We start from the raw sequence: 17284 nt of genomic DNA, 5'->3' as shown, positions 1-17284 counted from the left end.
CACTATGCTAACTGCATATGCAATGTCTGGCCTTGTGTGTGACAAATAGATTTGGCGCCCAACTAATCGTTGGTATCCTCCCTTATCTATAGGGTCACCAAAGTCTACTACAATCCTATGTTTTTGTTCAATTGGTTTATTAGCTGGTTTGCACTCGAGCATTCCAGTTACAGCAAGCAAGTCAAGGACATATTTTCATTGTGACAGACAAATACCTTTGGCCCCATAAGCAACTTCAATTCCGAGAAAGTAATGCAAATACCCTAAGTCTTTAACATCAAATGATCTTGCTAAAGTCTTCTTTAGGCACCTTATCTCTTCATCATCATTTCCTGTAATCACAATATCATCAACATAGACAGCGAGTATAGTAATCTTATTATTACGGTGCCTAAAGAAAAGAGTGTGGTCTGCATTGCTCTGTCGATATCCTAGGGAACAAATCTCCTTGCGTAACCTTCCAAACCATGCTCTTGGTGACTGTTTGAGGCCATAAAGGGATTTCTTAAGTTTACACACTTTACCTTCTGGCTCATCACTATTAAACCCTGGAGGAATTTCCATATAAACCTCTTCCTGCAAGTCTCCATGGAGGAATGCGTTTGAAATAATTTCCACCTATGGTTTGAAGCTATTGATATCATTGCTCTAATGGTATTCATTTTTGCTACTGTAGCAAATGTTTCATCATAATCTGTAACACCCACGATGCGGCTATATCTCCCACGTGTCGAAGCACGACTTAGAGGCATAACCGCATTGTGGTTTTGTCGCAAGAAGGGTCATCTTCACACAATCCCATGTAATGAACAAGAATGAGATAAAGAGTTGGCTTACAATCGCCACTTCACACAATGAACATATAATAAATCATACATCATTCAGAGTACACACATAGTCCGACTACGGACGAAGCCAAAAGAAAAGAAGATAACCCAACTGCTAGATCCCCGATCGTCCCAACTGGGCTCCACTACTGATCAACATGAAACGAAACATAGGAACAACTAAGATCTTCGTTGAGCTCCCATCCGAGCTCGGTTGCATCACCTGCACTAGTATCATCGGGACCTGCAACTGTTGTGATAGTATCTGGTGAGTCACGACGACTCAGCAATCTCAAAACCCGCGAGATCAAGACTATTTAAGCTTAAGGGTAGGAAGTGGTAATGAGGTGGAGTTGCAGCAAGCACTAAGCAAATATGGTGGCTAACATACGCAAATAAGAGCGAGAAGAGAGCAAATGGAATGGTCGTGAAGCTAGCAATGATCAAGAAGTGATCCTGAACTCCTACTTACGTCAAACATAATCCAAAACCGTGTTCACTTCCCGGACTCCGCCGAAAAGAGACCATCACGGCTACACACGCGGTTGATGCGTTTTAAATCAAATCTGGTGTCAAGTTATCTACAACCGGACATTAACAAATTCCCATCTGCCGCATAACCGTGGGCACGACTTTAGAAAGTTTAAACCCTGCAGGGGTGTCCCAACTTAGCCCATCACGAGCTCTCACGGTCAACGAAGGATATTCCTTCTCCCAGGAAGACCCGATCAGACTCGGAATCCCAGTTTACAAGACATTTCGACAATGGTAAAACAAGACCAACAAAGCCGCCCGATGTGCCGACAAATCCCGATAGGAGCTGCACATATCTCGTTCTCAGGGCACACCGGATGAGACATCCTACGAGTAAAACCAGACCTCAAGTTTCCCGAGGTGGCCCCGCAGTCTACTCAGTTCGGACCAACACTCGAAGGAGCACTGGCCCCGGGGGGGTTAAAATAAAGATGACCCTTGAGTCTGCAGAACCCAAGGGAAAAAGGCTTAGGTAGGCAAATGGTAAAACCAAGGTTGGGCCTTGCTGGAGGAGTTTTATTCAAAGTGAACTGTCAAGGGGGTCCCATAAATCACCCAACCGCGTAAGGAACGCAAAATCCGGGAACATAACACCGGTATGACGGAAACTAGGGCGGCAAGAGTGGAACAAAACACCAGGCATAAGGCCGAGTCTTCCACCCTTTACCAAGTATATAGATGCATTAATTAAATAAGAGATATTGTGATATCCCAAAATAATCCTGTCCATCATGGAGCAATCTTCAACTTCACCTGCAACTAACAACGCTATAAGAGGGGCTGAGCAAAGCGGTAACATAGCCAAACAACGGTTTGCTAGGAAGGGTGAAAAGGTTAGAGGCTGACATGGCAACTTGGGAGGCATGGTAAACAAGTGATAGGTAGTGCAGCATAGCGATAGAACGGAGCAATTAGCTAGCAAAGATAGAAGTGATATCGAGGGTAATGGTCATCTTGCCTGAAATCCTGGAAGGAAGAAGAACGAGTCCATGAAGAAGACAAACATACGTAGTCGAACGAATCTTCACAACTCCGGAACGAAACCGAAGCTAACGAGAGAAGCAAACCGGAAAGAAGCAAACAATATGGTAAACACACAAGCATAAACATGACATGATGCACAAACAAGTATGATGCATGTCCAGTTTTAAAAGGCATGACATGGCAAAGTGCACAAACAATACTACAAGTTAAGTGGAGCTCAATATGCAACGAGTTGCATATTGACGGAACACCACATCAATTATTTAGTTCTCTCTCGGTTATGTACCCAACAATATTAAATGTTGTTAAACAAGGCAAGAGGTGAAGCATAATTAAACTAACAATTTAAGCAAGTTTAAATGAGGCCGGAACAACAAACAACAATTCCGGAAAGTCCCCATGTCATTTAGTAGTTTAATGTAAACACAATATTAAACATTTTAATTGTTGTTATCATGATGCGGATGACATATGCAAGTTTATGCAATTTTATGAAAATGTTAACATGAGCATGATACGAGGCATTTGTCGCCATGGCGGAAGGAAAAAGGTGCCACGGCGGTGAAACGGAAATGGTGCCACGGCAACATTCCAGTCCTGATAACTCATGGAGGTACCGGTGCAAAAGGAAGTGTGACATGAGCGAGTCATGCAAGATGGTGGGGTGATCCCGGATTACCGGGTTCCCACGGGTCGACGGCATGGCAAACGAGGAGGAACTTGCAAGGACAAACGGGCACGGTGCAAACACGAGCATCTCATACAACACACATACATACACGGGCGGTCGTCTCATCATTATACCTTTGAAGCGTGCGTTTCAGAGCGGTTCGGGTTTGGTACGATGTAGAGGAAGTAGTCGTTCTTGCAGCGGTCGTAGTGGAAGTAGTTGTACTCGGGTCGTAGTGGAAGTAGAGGTACATGACGTCTTGTCGAAATCACGGCAACGGTAGTTGTACACATTTTCGTTGATGTTCAGGTCGACGGTAGTGGTACACGTGGTAGATGAACTTGGCGATCCGAAGGGGTACTTGGCAGGTCGTCGAGGTACTTGTAGGTACTTGTTCTTGGCGATCCCGTAGACGCGGTAGAGGTACTTGACGCGTCATCGTGTAGTCGAACTTGGCGGTCTTGAGGAACGGTAGTGGTACTGGGCGAGATACACGGCCACGGTAGTCTTCAGGCTTGGATTTCCCGTGCATGACTCCACGGGTCCTGGGGTAACTCGGCGATGGCCTTGGCAAAGAGGCGGCAGCATCAGTCGAAGGAAGCGACAGCGGCAGCTTGGCCCGAAGACGACGGGCGATGGGAGCGTCGGCCCTTGGTTCGAAGCAAAAGCGAGGCGCTGGCCTCGAGCGACGCTCACCAGCAGGAATAGTGATGGGGTCGCAGCACCATGGGGATGGAGGTGCTCGGTCAACGCTGGAGGCCAGCGAGGCAGAGGAGGTCGGACGGGCTGAAGGCGCTCAGGATCGAGCTCCTCTCGATCCAGAGCATGGTTGCGGGCGCGAGACAGAGGTTGGGCGCGCGGAGGCACGACAGAGGGTTGCGGGACGACGTGAGGTCACAGGGGACGGAGGACGGAGGAGCTTGGCGGCGATGACGTCGTCGAGGAGGAGCGAGGCTGGAGCGATGACAAGCCGAAGGGCGGCGAGGAAGAGGGAGATCCTCTCCCTAGCACGAGGAGGGAGACGTGAGGCAGGGGGCGCCGGAGTTGGCCTCCAGTGGCGGCGCGGGAGGCCCGGCGCGGCATCGGCGAGAGGGTGCAGCAGCTGCTGCTGCTGCCGGTGGCGAGGTCGAGGCGGTTTGGTGGCGACGAGGAGGAAGGAAGAGACGGCGCGACGGAGGAGGAATCGCGGTGGAGGCGGCAAGCCGGCGAGGGGACCGGGCGCAGTGAGCTCCACTCCCTGGCTCGATGCGTGCGCGCGATGGGGATCGAGACGAAGGGGAGTTGCGGCGCAAGGGAGAGCAGGGGATCGAGCAGGAGGCTCTCCCCTGGCGCTAGGGTTAGCGAGGGAGAGAGGCTGGGCTGGCCTTTGGGGCTAGGGTTAGAGCTGGGCCTTGAGAGGCAAATGACCCGGCGTGGGCGACTGGGCTGCTGGGCTTCTTCCTTGCTCTTCTTTAACTCTTTAGCAGAAAAGAAATTAGAGGGAAGAAAAAGAAAGAGAGGGTTAGGGAAAGAATTTGAGAATGAAGACAATTTTCCTGGACTCATAAAAATGAGCTTGATCCAAGAAAACTATAAATGAGCATGTGCGCGAAGATTGGATTCGAACTCGTTTGAAATAAATTCAAATGAGTTTGAATAAGAAGTGCACGTTTGAAAGGTCCAAAAATGTTGATATTTTTGGTGGGGCTCCGGTAAACAGAGAAACAATTATTGACAAGGTTTTGAGGTCAACTCGGAGCAGAAAAAGGCATGGGATATTTTGCAAGTGTGTTATGATCAATTTTAAAAGTGAAATATTTATTATAGCTCCCTAATAATAGTAGGAGACTTTGAATATGTTTTAAAGAGAAATCACCATGTGAATATCCCTCGATTTAAATAGATCAACGATCTATGCAATTTATTTAAAAGAGTTATAAAATTAATGATATGATGGCATGATGACATGATGCAATGCAAAAATAAAAGAGCAAGCACAAAAGAAACACACGGCGAAACTCGGAATAGCTGGAAGTCTTCTGGAGCGTCGGTCTCGGGGTGTTACAACACTCCACCACTACAAGAGGATCTCGTCCCGAGATCTAGAATGGCACCGGAGGAAAACGGAAGAGGAAGAGAAGAGGTAAAACTAAGTTGCTTCTTCGACCAATGAGTGAAACCGAAGAACCTTGTGGGGTTGAAAAGTTGAAAGAGAGAACACAACGGAGTTGAACACAATTGAGAGCACTACGGTAGAAAATAGAAACAAGGAACATCATGTGAACCTTGGAGGTTGCAAAGCTATGAATGACGAGTACAATGGACAAGGAATTGGAACCACTCTAGTTAAAACAAGATGAGAGAGGAAGAATTCGGGCAGCACTCCGGTTGAACATGGAAGGAATAGAACATGAACTTGAGAAGATGGGATGATACTTGATGAAAACAACAACACAATGCCTCCGGAAGAAATAATAGAAGATCGATCATTGGAATAACAGAATGGAGAAGAAAATGCCAACTTCTGCCACAAATGAGCTTGGAAAGCACCCTTCCAAGAAGGTTATAACGGAGTTGTTGGAAACCAACAATGAAACGAATAAGCTCGTAGTAGGCTTATGGAAAACATCTCAAAGTTATGAGGTGACAACCGGCCACTAACGGAAACAATTGCTTGCTTGAGATCAAAGAAGAGATGAAAAACTTCTTTCACCGAGAAGGATATGGAGAAAGCTTGGATCATTGATAAGCACCACAATAGCAACATTCCTTAGGGAAGGCTTTAGGTGAAGTATGACACAAGATAACTCCAACGAAGAGATTGATGGATTTAAAATACCTCGTTCTTGACAACATGTGAATCACGAAGCATGAATGCAAATTGTCAAGAGTGATATAACACCATCTCAAAATATAAGGTAGAGAGAATTGCACTTCGGAATGCAAGAAGAAGAATACTTGAACTCCTCAAAATAGGACATGTGCTGAACACCATGTTTATTTTAGAGTGTAGCTTGGCGGATCTTAACTTCAAGAGAAATCTTGAAGACAATTGAAGAATGAAAAGAATCCTTGACGAACCACCATGTTGAGCCTCCATGAAGAATTCCGGTAATAAAAGAATGATAGAAAGAAAGAGAAGTTGAAAACACAAGGTGAAGCCTTGCAATGATTTAGAAGGAGCTTCGCGACGATATAACCGAGAGAACTTGGAACTCCAGAAAGAAAAGATGAACAACAAGAAGCCAATAATTTATTCCTCCTGAACAAACTCCGAAGGAAAGGATTAATCATTTGGATGAAACAAGAATAAGAATTATGTCATGCCTATCCTTCACCGATTTAAATTGATGACAAGCAATAGATTTGGCATACTACTTATTCTCGTAGAAAGGATTAAGAGAGATATAGCGCAAACTTGAGAAGGTCTTCAACAACCACCGGTAGGATTGAAACAACAAAAGAACGAATGAATTGATACGATAACGAAGGAAGAGAAAGCTTGAACGAACCACCGTAAGAATTGAAAATGGGAGTAGCAAAGGCACAATTCACCGGGAAGAATTGGAAAACAAATGAAGATACTTGAGGGGATTTAGATATAAGAGAACGGAGAGATCATGAACTGATTAGAGGATATTTGGACGATGCACCGGAAGAATTTGAGAACGAGAGCTGAAAGCTAAGACTGAGAATGAATAATTCTGAGAAGATGGGCTCCGGAGAATCAAACTGTAAAGACTCCTGAATTGCTCTAGATGGGTGAAAAGAACTCTCACAATCGAAAAACAATTATGAGAGGATAGCGGCAAGCTTGAACTATGAATCTTCAAGAGAACGGACCAAGATTTAGGAGAAATCCTTCTTCGGTCTTCAAATGTTGAGAATGATGACAAGAACCACCAAAATTGTTGAGGCACTTCGGAACAAAGAAGAATAGAAACGATGAACCAACGATGAAAATATTTTGAAAGCGATCTTGGAGAAAGAATATGACTGATGAAAATTCATTCTTACATCAAACTTCGAAAGACTTTGGGAATCGGTCCGGATAAATTAGAAGAGTCAGGTAAGATCCTGGGAAAAGACCTGTGGGTTCGGGCCCACTCAAAAGGAAAACACCGTTGAACGATTGATTGAAAGGGGGGATTGTGCCGGTTGAATTAAATGACTTGAATGAGATAATAATCTCCAAATAGCTTGAACTGATAGAGAATGGAAACACGAATATTCCGAGATATCTTGAGCACTCCGAATAAGAATAGAGAGAGGTGAACAATTATGAGAGGCACCGGCATGGGATAGCATTTGAACGAGGATAAGGATATGATCAACACCGAAAGCTTGAGGTAAATCCACCGGAGAAGAAAAGAGACGAAGAATAATAAACTTGAAGCTCCGTTAGTATCTTCCTGAGAATCACCGGATAAAAACATTGGTTGAAAAGAGTGAAGAGACTTCTCACAAATAAAAGGATACATGATTAAGAAATCTGAGTCATTGAAGAAAAAGGGTGGGAGGGCGGGAAAACAAAGGCAACTTGGGACGGATGAAACAAACACCCTTGAGAAAACTTAGAATTGATCTTGCGAATGTTGAAATGTTCGGATCCACTTGAAGAAAAGCACACCGGTTGGAAAGAATTGACATGACGACCTCGATGATCAAGAAGGATTAGTATTCACATAACAATATGAGAACACCATTTAGGAAAGGTATGGATTCAACATTTGACTTCGAAGCAACTCGAATACCAAATATAAAACAACACAAAGGATTTGGCTTGCAGAATAAGACGGAACAAACATATGATAGATCCCATATCGTATCATGTGTCTGTTGGAAAGATAAAACTAGAGCTACTTGAATTCCCACCTATAAAACTCCCGAAACTTTCTGGTTATGCAATCTGGTGTTGGGGATACAGGGGAAGCAATATATATCTCACCCAAAACTAACAATCCCTACATCCAAGCTGTATCCATCCGTCAACACATAAGCAAGAAACCTTCGGAAATCGTGTACCTCAACCTTCGAAAAGCATCCGTTATACGAGTTATGGCAATACTCTCGAACTCCCGCCCCAGTACTGGGTGGCATCGAGGTTATCTCACCAACAACTACATAAAAGAGATTTTCGATGTCGGCAAAACTCAGGTATTCCAGAACTGCAACGATAAAATTGTGACGACGACACCTCGGACCTCAACTCCCCGGGTCAATGCCACATAATAGACAGGAGGCACCAAGAACAATGTTCTCGTCACAAAACCATCGGAACGATTCCAAGATACCCGCGTGATCCTAAATTTTTTTTAGTGAAATTTGAGGAGAGGAAAGTCAAAACATCTACGTCAGGAGACCTCACCAGAGCGACGAAGGGACTGAGGAGTAAAAATAATCCTACTCTCTGATATATATAATCCTAAGACTCAAAACATTTTTGTTCTAGACTCAACAACACCAGCAAACAATCAAGCAGGGGGCTCCTAAGTCGGGGATGGCTCTGATTACCAACTTGTAACACCCACGATGCGGCTATATATCTCCCACGTGTCGAAGCACGACTTAGAGGCATAACCGCATTGTGGTTTTGTCGCAAGAAGGGTCATCTTCACACAATCCCATGTAATGAACAAGAATGGGATAAAGAGTTGGCTTACAATCGCCACTTCACACAATGAACATATAATAAATCATACATCATTCAGAGTACACACATAGTCCGACTACGGACAAAGCCAAAAGAAAAGAAGATAACCCAACTGCTAGATCCCCGATCGTCCCAACTGGGCTCCACTACTGATCAACATGAAACGAAACATAGCAACAACTAAGATCTTCGTTGAGATCCCATCTGAGCTCGGTTGCATCACCTGCACTGGTATCATCGGGACCTACAACTGTTGTGATAATATCTGGTGAGTCACAAGGACTCAGCAATCTCAAAACCCGCGAGATCAAGACTATTTAAGCTTAAGGGTAGGAAGTGGTAATGAGGTGGAGTTGCAACAAGCACTAAGCAAATATGGTGGCTAACATACGCAAATAAGAGCGAGAAGAGAGCAAATGGAACAGTCGTGAAGCTAGCAATGATCAAGAAGTGATCCTGAACTCCTACTTACGTCAAACATAACCCAAAACCGTGTTCACTTCCCGGACTCCGCCGAAAAGAGACCATCACGGCTACACACACGGTTGATGCGTTTTAAATCAGATCTGGTGTCAAGTTATCTACAACCGGACATTAACAAATTCCCATCTGCCGCATAACCGCGGGCACAGCTTTCAAAAGTTTAAACCCTGTAGGGGTGTCCCAACTTAGCCCATCACAAGCTCTCACGGTCAACGAAGGATATTCCTTCTCCCAGGAAGACCTGATCAGAATCGGAATCCCAGTTTACAAGACATTTCGACAATGGTAAAACAAGACCAACAAAGCCGCCCGATGTGCCGACAAATCCCGATAGGAGCTGCACATATCTCGTTCTCAGGGCACACCGGATGAGACATCCTACGAATAAAACCAGACCTCAAGTTTCCCCGAGGTGGCCCCACAGTCTACTCAGTTCGGACCAACACTCGAAGGAGCACTGGCCCGGGGGGGTTAAAATAAAGATGACCCTTGAGTCTGCAGAACCCAAGGGAAAAAGGCTTAGGTAGGCAAATGGTAAAACCAAGGTTGGGCCTTGCTGGAGGAGTTTTATTCAAAGCGTACTGTCAAGGGGGTCCCATAAATCACCCAACCACGTAAGGAACGCAAAATCCGGGAACATAACACCGGTATGACGGAAACTAGGGCGGCAAGAGTGGAACAAAACACCAGGCATAAGGCCGAGTCTTCCACGCTTTACCAAGTATATAGATGCATTAATTAAATAAGAGATATTGTGATATCCCAAAATAATCCTGTCCATCATGGAGCAATCTTCAACTTCACCTGCAACTAACAATGCTATAAGAGGGGCTGAGCAAAGCGGTAACATAGCCAAACAACGGTTTGCTAGGAAGGGTGAAAAGGTTAGAGGCTGACATGGCAACTTGGGAGGCATGGTAAACAAGTGATAGGTAGCACAACATAGCGATAGAACGGAGCAACTAGCAAGCAAAGATAGAAGTGATATCGAGGGTTATGGTCATCTTGCCTGAAATCCTGGAAGGAAGAAGAACGAGTCCATGAAGAAGACAAACAGACGTAGTCGAACGAATCCTCACAACTCCGAAACAAAACCGAAGCTAACGAGAGAAGCAAACCGGAAAGAAGCAAACAATATGGTAAACACACAAGCATAAACATGACATGATGCACAAACAAGTATGATGCATGTCCAGTTTTAAAAGGCATGGCATGGCAAAGTGCACAAACAATACTACAAGTTAAGTGGAGCTCAATATGCAACGAGTTGCATATTGAGGAACACCACATCAATTATTTAGTTCTCTCTCGGTTATGTACCCAACAATATTAAATGTTGTTAAACATGGCAAGAGGTGAAGCATAATTAAACTAACAATTTAAGCAAGTTTAAATGAGGCCGGAACAAGAAACAACAATTCCGGAAAGTCCCCATGTCATTTAGTAGTTTAATGCAAACACAATATTAAACATTTTAATTGTTGTTATCATGATGCGGATGACATATGCAAGTTTATGCAATTTTATGAAAACGTTAACATGAGCATGATACGAGGCATTTGTCGCCATGGCGGAAGGAAAAAGGTGCCACGGCGGTGAAACGGAAATGGTGCCACGGCAACATTCCGGTCCCGATAACTCATGGAGGTACCGGTGCAAAAGGAAGTGTGACGTGAGCGAGTCATGTAAGATGGTGGGGTGATCCCGGATTACCGGGTTCCCACGGGTCGACGGCATGGCAAACGAGGAGGAACTTGCAAGGACAAACGGGCACGGTGCAAACACGAGCATCTCATACAACACACATACATACACGGGCGATCGTCTCGTCGTTATACCTTTGAAGCGTGCATTTCGGAGCGGTTCGGGTTCGGTACGATGTAGAGGAAGTAGTCGTTCTTGCAACGGTCGTAGTGGAAGTAGTTGTACTCGTGTCGTAGTGGAAGTAGAGGTACATGACGTCTTGTCGAAATCACGACAACGGTAGTTGTACACATTTTCGTAGATGTTCAGGTCGACGGTAGTGGTACACGTGGTAGATGAACTTGGCGATCCGAAGGGGTACTTGGCAGGTCGTCGAGGTACTTGTAGGTACTTGTTCTTGGAGATCCCGTAGACGCGGTAGAGGTACTTGACGCGTCATCGTGTAGTCGAACTTGGCGGTCTTGAGGAACGGTAGTGGTACTGGGCGAGATACACGGCTACGGTAGTCTTCAGACTTGGTTTTCCCGTGCATGACCCCACGGGTCCTGGGGTAACTCGGAGATGGCCTTGGCAAAGAGGTGGCAGCATTAGTCGAAGGAAGCGACAACGGCAGCTTGGCCCGAAGACGACGGGCGATGGGGGCGTCGGCCCCTGGTTAGAAGCAAAAGCGAGGCGCTGGCCTCGAGCGACGCTCACCAGCAGGAATAGTGATGGGGTCGCAGCACCATGGGGATGGAGGTGCTCGGTCAACGCTGGAGGCCAGCGAGGCAGAGGAGGTCGGACGGGCTGAAGGCGCTCGGGATCGAGCTCCTCTCGATCCAGAGCATGGTTGCGGGCGCGGGACAGAGGTTGGGCGCGCGGAGGCACGACAGAGGGTTGCGGGACGACGCGAGGTCGTAGGGGACGGAGGACGGAGGAGCTTGGCGGCGATGACGTCGTCGAGGAGGAGCGAGGCCGGAGCGATGACGAGCCGAAGGGCGGCGAGGAAGAGGGAGCTCCTCTCCCTGGCACGAGGAGGGAGACGTGAGGTTAGGGGCGCCGGAGTTGGCCTCCAGTGGCGGCGCGGGAGGCCCGGCACGGCGTCGGCGAGAGGGTGTAGCAGCTGCTGTTGCTGCCGGCGGCGAGGTCGAGGCGGTTTGGTGGCGACGAGGAGGAAGGAAGAGACGGCGCGACGGAGGAGGAATCGCGGTGGAGGCGGCAAGCCGGCGAGGGGACCGGACGCAGTGAGCTCCACTCCCTGGCTCAATGCATGCGCGCGATGGGGATCGAGACGAAGGGGAGGTGCGGCGCAAGGGAGGGGAGCAGGGGATCGAGCAGGAGGCTCTCCCCTGGCGCTAGGGTTAGCGAGGGAGAGAGGCTGGGCTGGCCTTCGGGGCTAGGGTTAGAGCTGGGCCTTGAGAGGCAAATGGCCCGGCGCGGGCGACTGGGCTGCTGGGCTTCTTCCTTGCTCTTCTTTAACTCGTTAGCAGAAAAGAAATTAGAGGGAAGAAAAAGAAAGAGAGGGTTAGGGAAAGAATTTGAGAATGAAGACAATTTTCCTGGACTCATAAAAATGAGCTTGATCCAAGAAAACTATAAATGAGCATGTGCGCGAAGATTGGATTCGAACTCGTTTGAAATAAATTCAAATGAGTTTGAATAAGAAGTGCACGTTTGAAAGGTCCAAAAGTGTTGATATTTTTGGTGGGCCTCCGGTAAACAGAGAAACAATTATTGACAAGGTTTTGAGGTCAACTCGGAGCAGAAAAAGGCATGGGATATTTTGCAAGTGTGTTATGATCAATTTTAAAAATGAAATATTTATTATAGCTCCCTAATAATAGTAGGAGACTTTGAATATGTTTTAAAGAGAAATCACCATGTGAATATCCCTCGATTTAAATAGATCAACAATCTATGCAATTTATTTAAAAGAGTTATAAAATTAATGATATGGTGGCATGATGACATGATGCAATGCAAAAATAAAAGAGCAAGCACAAAAGAAACACACGGCGAAACTTGGAATAGATGGAAGTCTTCTGGAGCGTCGGTCTCGGGGTGTTACATAATCCACCCCATAAGTCTGGCTATATCCTTTCGCCACTAACCTGGCCTTGTATCTCTCTACCTTCCCCTCAGGTGTCTGCTTCACAGTGAACACGCACTTGCAGCCCACAATTTTCTTTCCCGCTGGAATTGTGGTAAGAACCCAAGTGTTGTTTTTATCAAGTGCTCGCATTTCTTCCAACATTGCAACTCTCCACCTTGGATCTTTCTTCACCTCTTGCCAATCACGAGCTATAGGAACTGTGGAGTCTAAGCAGCTATAAATGATCTATACTTAGAACCCACCAATGAGTATGACACATGGTTAGAGACAATATATTGGGACAATTTTGAGGGTAACTTAGTAACAACATTGCGAGTTTTCTTTCCAAGGGCAATTGGAACATCTAGATCGTCATATGAAGAGGATGTACCATCATGTGAAGCTGAAGGGTGTGAAGCTGAGTCATGTGGGTCGACCTGTCCTTGGGCTTCATGATCATGTCCCGAAGGGATGATTTCTTCCTCTCGAGCATGCTTCTCCTCGGTCTGATGCCTTCATGTGTACACTTGAGGATGTTGTTCTTCATCTGGTTTTGGCCAATCTCTCTGCAGTGTATCTTGTGGCCACTCATGTCCCTGTATTTGCTCGATTTCTGATGTGTTTGTGTCTTTAGCCGGTATCACTCCAATTATCACCTCCTGATATGCTCCATTATTGTCTTTCTCCTCCCTCTCTCCCCCTATCGCACATTCTGCATCAGAGATGTCATTAGAGAACAAATAAGGGAATACATTAGTTAAATCCGTTGGTTCCCCATAAAATGGTTCATGCTCTCTAAACACCACATCCATACTCACAAACATCCTCCTTTCAGATGGACACCAGCATTTATAACCCTTTTGCTTACCAGAATAGTCAACAAATATGCACTTTAATGCCTTAGGATCAAGCTTACTAATTGAAGGTCTATAGTCCTTTACAAAACATGTACACCCAAATACCTTTAGGGGAACCATATATGTAGTTTTCCCTATGAGACACTCAATTGGTGTCTTGTAGTCAAGTACCCTGGATGGCATCCTATTCATCAAATATGCTGCAGTCATCACTTCTTCACTCCACAAAAAATTAGGAACATTCATAGCAAATAGTATACACCTTGCAATTTCTAGAAGGTGCCTATTTTTCCTCTCTACTAGGCCATTCTGTTTAGAAGTCCCAGGACAAGTGGTTTGATGTATAATTCCATAATTCGATAGATAACCATCAAATTCAATATTCACATACTCGGTACCATTATCGGTATGAAGTGTCTTCACACATGCATTATACCGATTTCTAATTAAATTATGGAAGCCTTTAAAGCATTCAAACACATCACTTTTGTTTCGCAAAACATAGATCCAAGTCATTCTAGTGCAACAATCAATAAATGTGACGAAGTAGCGATACCCATTTAAAGATAGCACTCCACTAAGACCCCACACATCAGAATGAATAGTTTGTAGGGGTACATTACTTCTATTATCGGACGACAAGTAAGAACTTCTAGTTTGCTTTCCAAACTGACATGCATCACATACCAATTTCTCCTTGCTGACCTTAGAGTACAAACTAGGATATAACTGACCCGATGTGGCAAAAGATAGATGTCCCAACCGGCGGTGTTGAAGTAGAAGTTCTTATAGTGCAGAGGTAGGTACAGTAGCAGCCACCATAGGGGGGATATTACTGTCTAAGTAATATAGTCCATCACGCATGCTCCCCATCCCAATCTTTCTTCCAGTCCCAAGTTCCTGGAACATACACCACATGGGAAAGAATATAGCAACACAATTCAGTTCCTTAGTGATGCAACTTATTGACAAAAGATTAATTGGAAATGCAGGAACATGCAATACATCAGAAAGAGACATATTTGGGCTGCACTTGACCATTCCGGACCCGACAACCACTTGAGTAGAACCATCAGCTAATTTTATAGTTCCCTTCTGCTGATTAGAAACATAATTATAGAGCTCCCTACTAGAGCCAGTCATATTTCTAGAGGCACCAGAGTCAATTAACCATTGTGCAATTGTTCCAAAATTATCACCACAACCTACGGTATAAGAGAGGTTACCAGAGAAGTTTGCTCATGAAGATGGTGCATGTGCCTCTAAAGATCGTCCATCTCCAAGACTCAAATTCTTGAATTGATGCCACTTCTCTAACTCATCTGTAGTCATCTCAACGACAGTGCACGTGTTCGCCCTTCCTGATGGATACACACCTTTTCCACGACCACCACCGTGGGCATTAGAAAAACGACCACGACCTCTACCACACTAGTCCTGGCCTCTACCACGGCCTCCCCCAGTCAACTGTGGACATGCTGCCTTTAGGTGTCTCGGTTGGACACACTCAAAGCACTTTCTTTCATGAGGGATTATTTCAACTCTCTGCTCTGTAGTGAGAAATGCTGAGTGTTTTTGTGACATGCCCTGTCCAACTGAACCTGCTGCCTCTAGTTTCAACCGCGTTTCTTCACTTACAATTGCAGAAATTGCATGCTCAAGACTTGGCAGCTTCCCACTTCCATAAAGCGCTACTCTCCGATTCTCAAACCTGGGATGAAGGCCATTTAAGAAGTGCCTCACACGTCTCCTCTCAGTTCACTTATTATATTTCTCAGCGCACTTACCACATTCCATCTCAACAGGATCATAGTAGTCAAGGTCACTCCACAATCTTTTTAGTTCCGATACATACTCCACAATAGTCCTTTCTCCTTGGCTCAGCTCCTGCAGTTCCTTCTGAATCATACATGCTAACATCTCATTTCCCACTCCTAAATATGTTCCCTTTAGGAGCCTCCAAATTTCCGAGGCATCCTTAATCCTCTCCACTTGTCTTGCAATTTGAGATGAGACTGAGCTCAACAGCCACGCCCTAACCAGTGCATTGGTCATCCTCCATTTTTGGCCTTCTTTTGAACCTTCTTCCTCAGGTTTCTCTACTGTCCCAAGAATGCACCCTTCCAATTTCCTCGAAACTGAGATGGTTTCAGCATGCTCAGCCCAACTGACATAGCTCTCTGGATCCTCTAACTTTACACGTGGCATCTGCAGAGGGTGTATTTCTTCCTTCATCTCAACATATGATTTTGAGCTGGTGGCTTGTTTGCTGATTGCTTCCAATAGAGCACTATACTTTTCGTCCATTGCCTGCAATACAGCAGCAAGCTTGCCAGCAGTAACTACCGATGGAGCACTACCATTGCCAGCCATACCTGCAACAAGTCCTCCAAGCCCTCACCTTGAACTTTGATTTGAATCTGTCCCCAATCTGTCTCCACCCAGGGCCACCACCTACACCACTCCAGGTCGCTGCTGGGCACCCTGCTCCACCACAGCCACCGCCAGCCCTGATTTGGCTCTCCACCGCAGCAAAACCGGCCCCAACACCTCCACCACAGCCTTCCAGCAGCCCCCGCCTATCAATCCGCGCAACTCCTGCATAGATCCTCGTCATGCTCCGATACCATGTTGTTGATTTGGGAGATTGGGGGCAAAGCAAGGTTAGGAACGATAAAGAGAAGAGGTTTTTTCTGGACAAATCTGTTTCTTTCATCTCTTCAGTCTAGGTATATACATGCCTATCTTACATTCCAACCCTTCTACAACTTAACTATTACATCTTAGTACTGCCAACAATTACAAAATAAAGTCTAAAAGAAACAAGCAAATCTTCGAGATCTTCAAACTCTTTTTTTTTCATCCATGACACAATCTTGTACTTGTCTGAAGGCAGCCATAAGAAAATAACAAAAGGTAGCAAACCAAAGACCTGTAAATACCAACGAGGGCTCTTCCATAGTTATAATTTGAGCTGCAATGCCAAGACTCTAATGAGCGCACACAACCATTAAAATAATCAACAACATCTGAAGGAGCACCAAGACCGGTATTCCAGAGACAAAAAACGAACAACCAGGTCAAAGTCGATGGAAGACCTATTTTCTCTCTCTTCAAGTCCCTCAAAATAATTATAGAAAATAACACAATTCACCCATAAATAACTTGTAAATATCCCTAATACTCATCTGTAAACAAATATAAGAGCATTTAGATCACTAAAATAGTGATCTATATGCTCTTATATTTCTTTGTGGAGGGAGTACAATAATAGTTCAAATGTAAATATTACATCCGAGAAAGCCTTATGTTCAACAAGTTTTTGGAATTCATCAATCCAAATTTAGTGATACTCGAGCCAGAATTGACACAAGTCCTCCCACGCAGACACGCACTATGGCCCTTGAGGTTCATGCAACAATGTATGACATAAATGCCTTCCCATCGGCAATGCGGTACAACACGACAACATATTCGGGCTATACAACGTGATCATTATCAAGTTGGAACATTGAGTAATCA

Source organism: Triticum aestivum, chromosome 1B, assembly GCF_018294505.1.
Source record: "Triticum aestivum cultivar Chinese Spring chromosome 1B, IWGSC CS RefSeq v2.1, whole genome shotgun sequence".
Lineage (NCBI taxonomy): Eukaryota > Viridiplantae > Streptophyta > Magnoliopsida > Poales > Poaceae > Triticum > Triticum aestivum.
The sequence above is the reverse complement of the archived record's forward strand: the minus strand, read 5'-3'. Positions refer to the sequence as shown.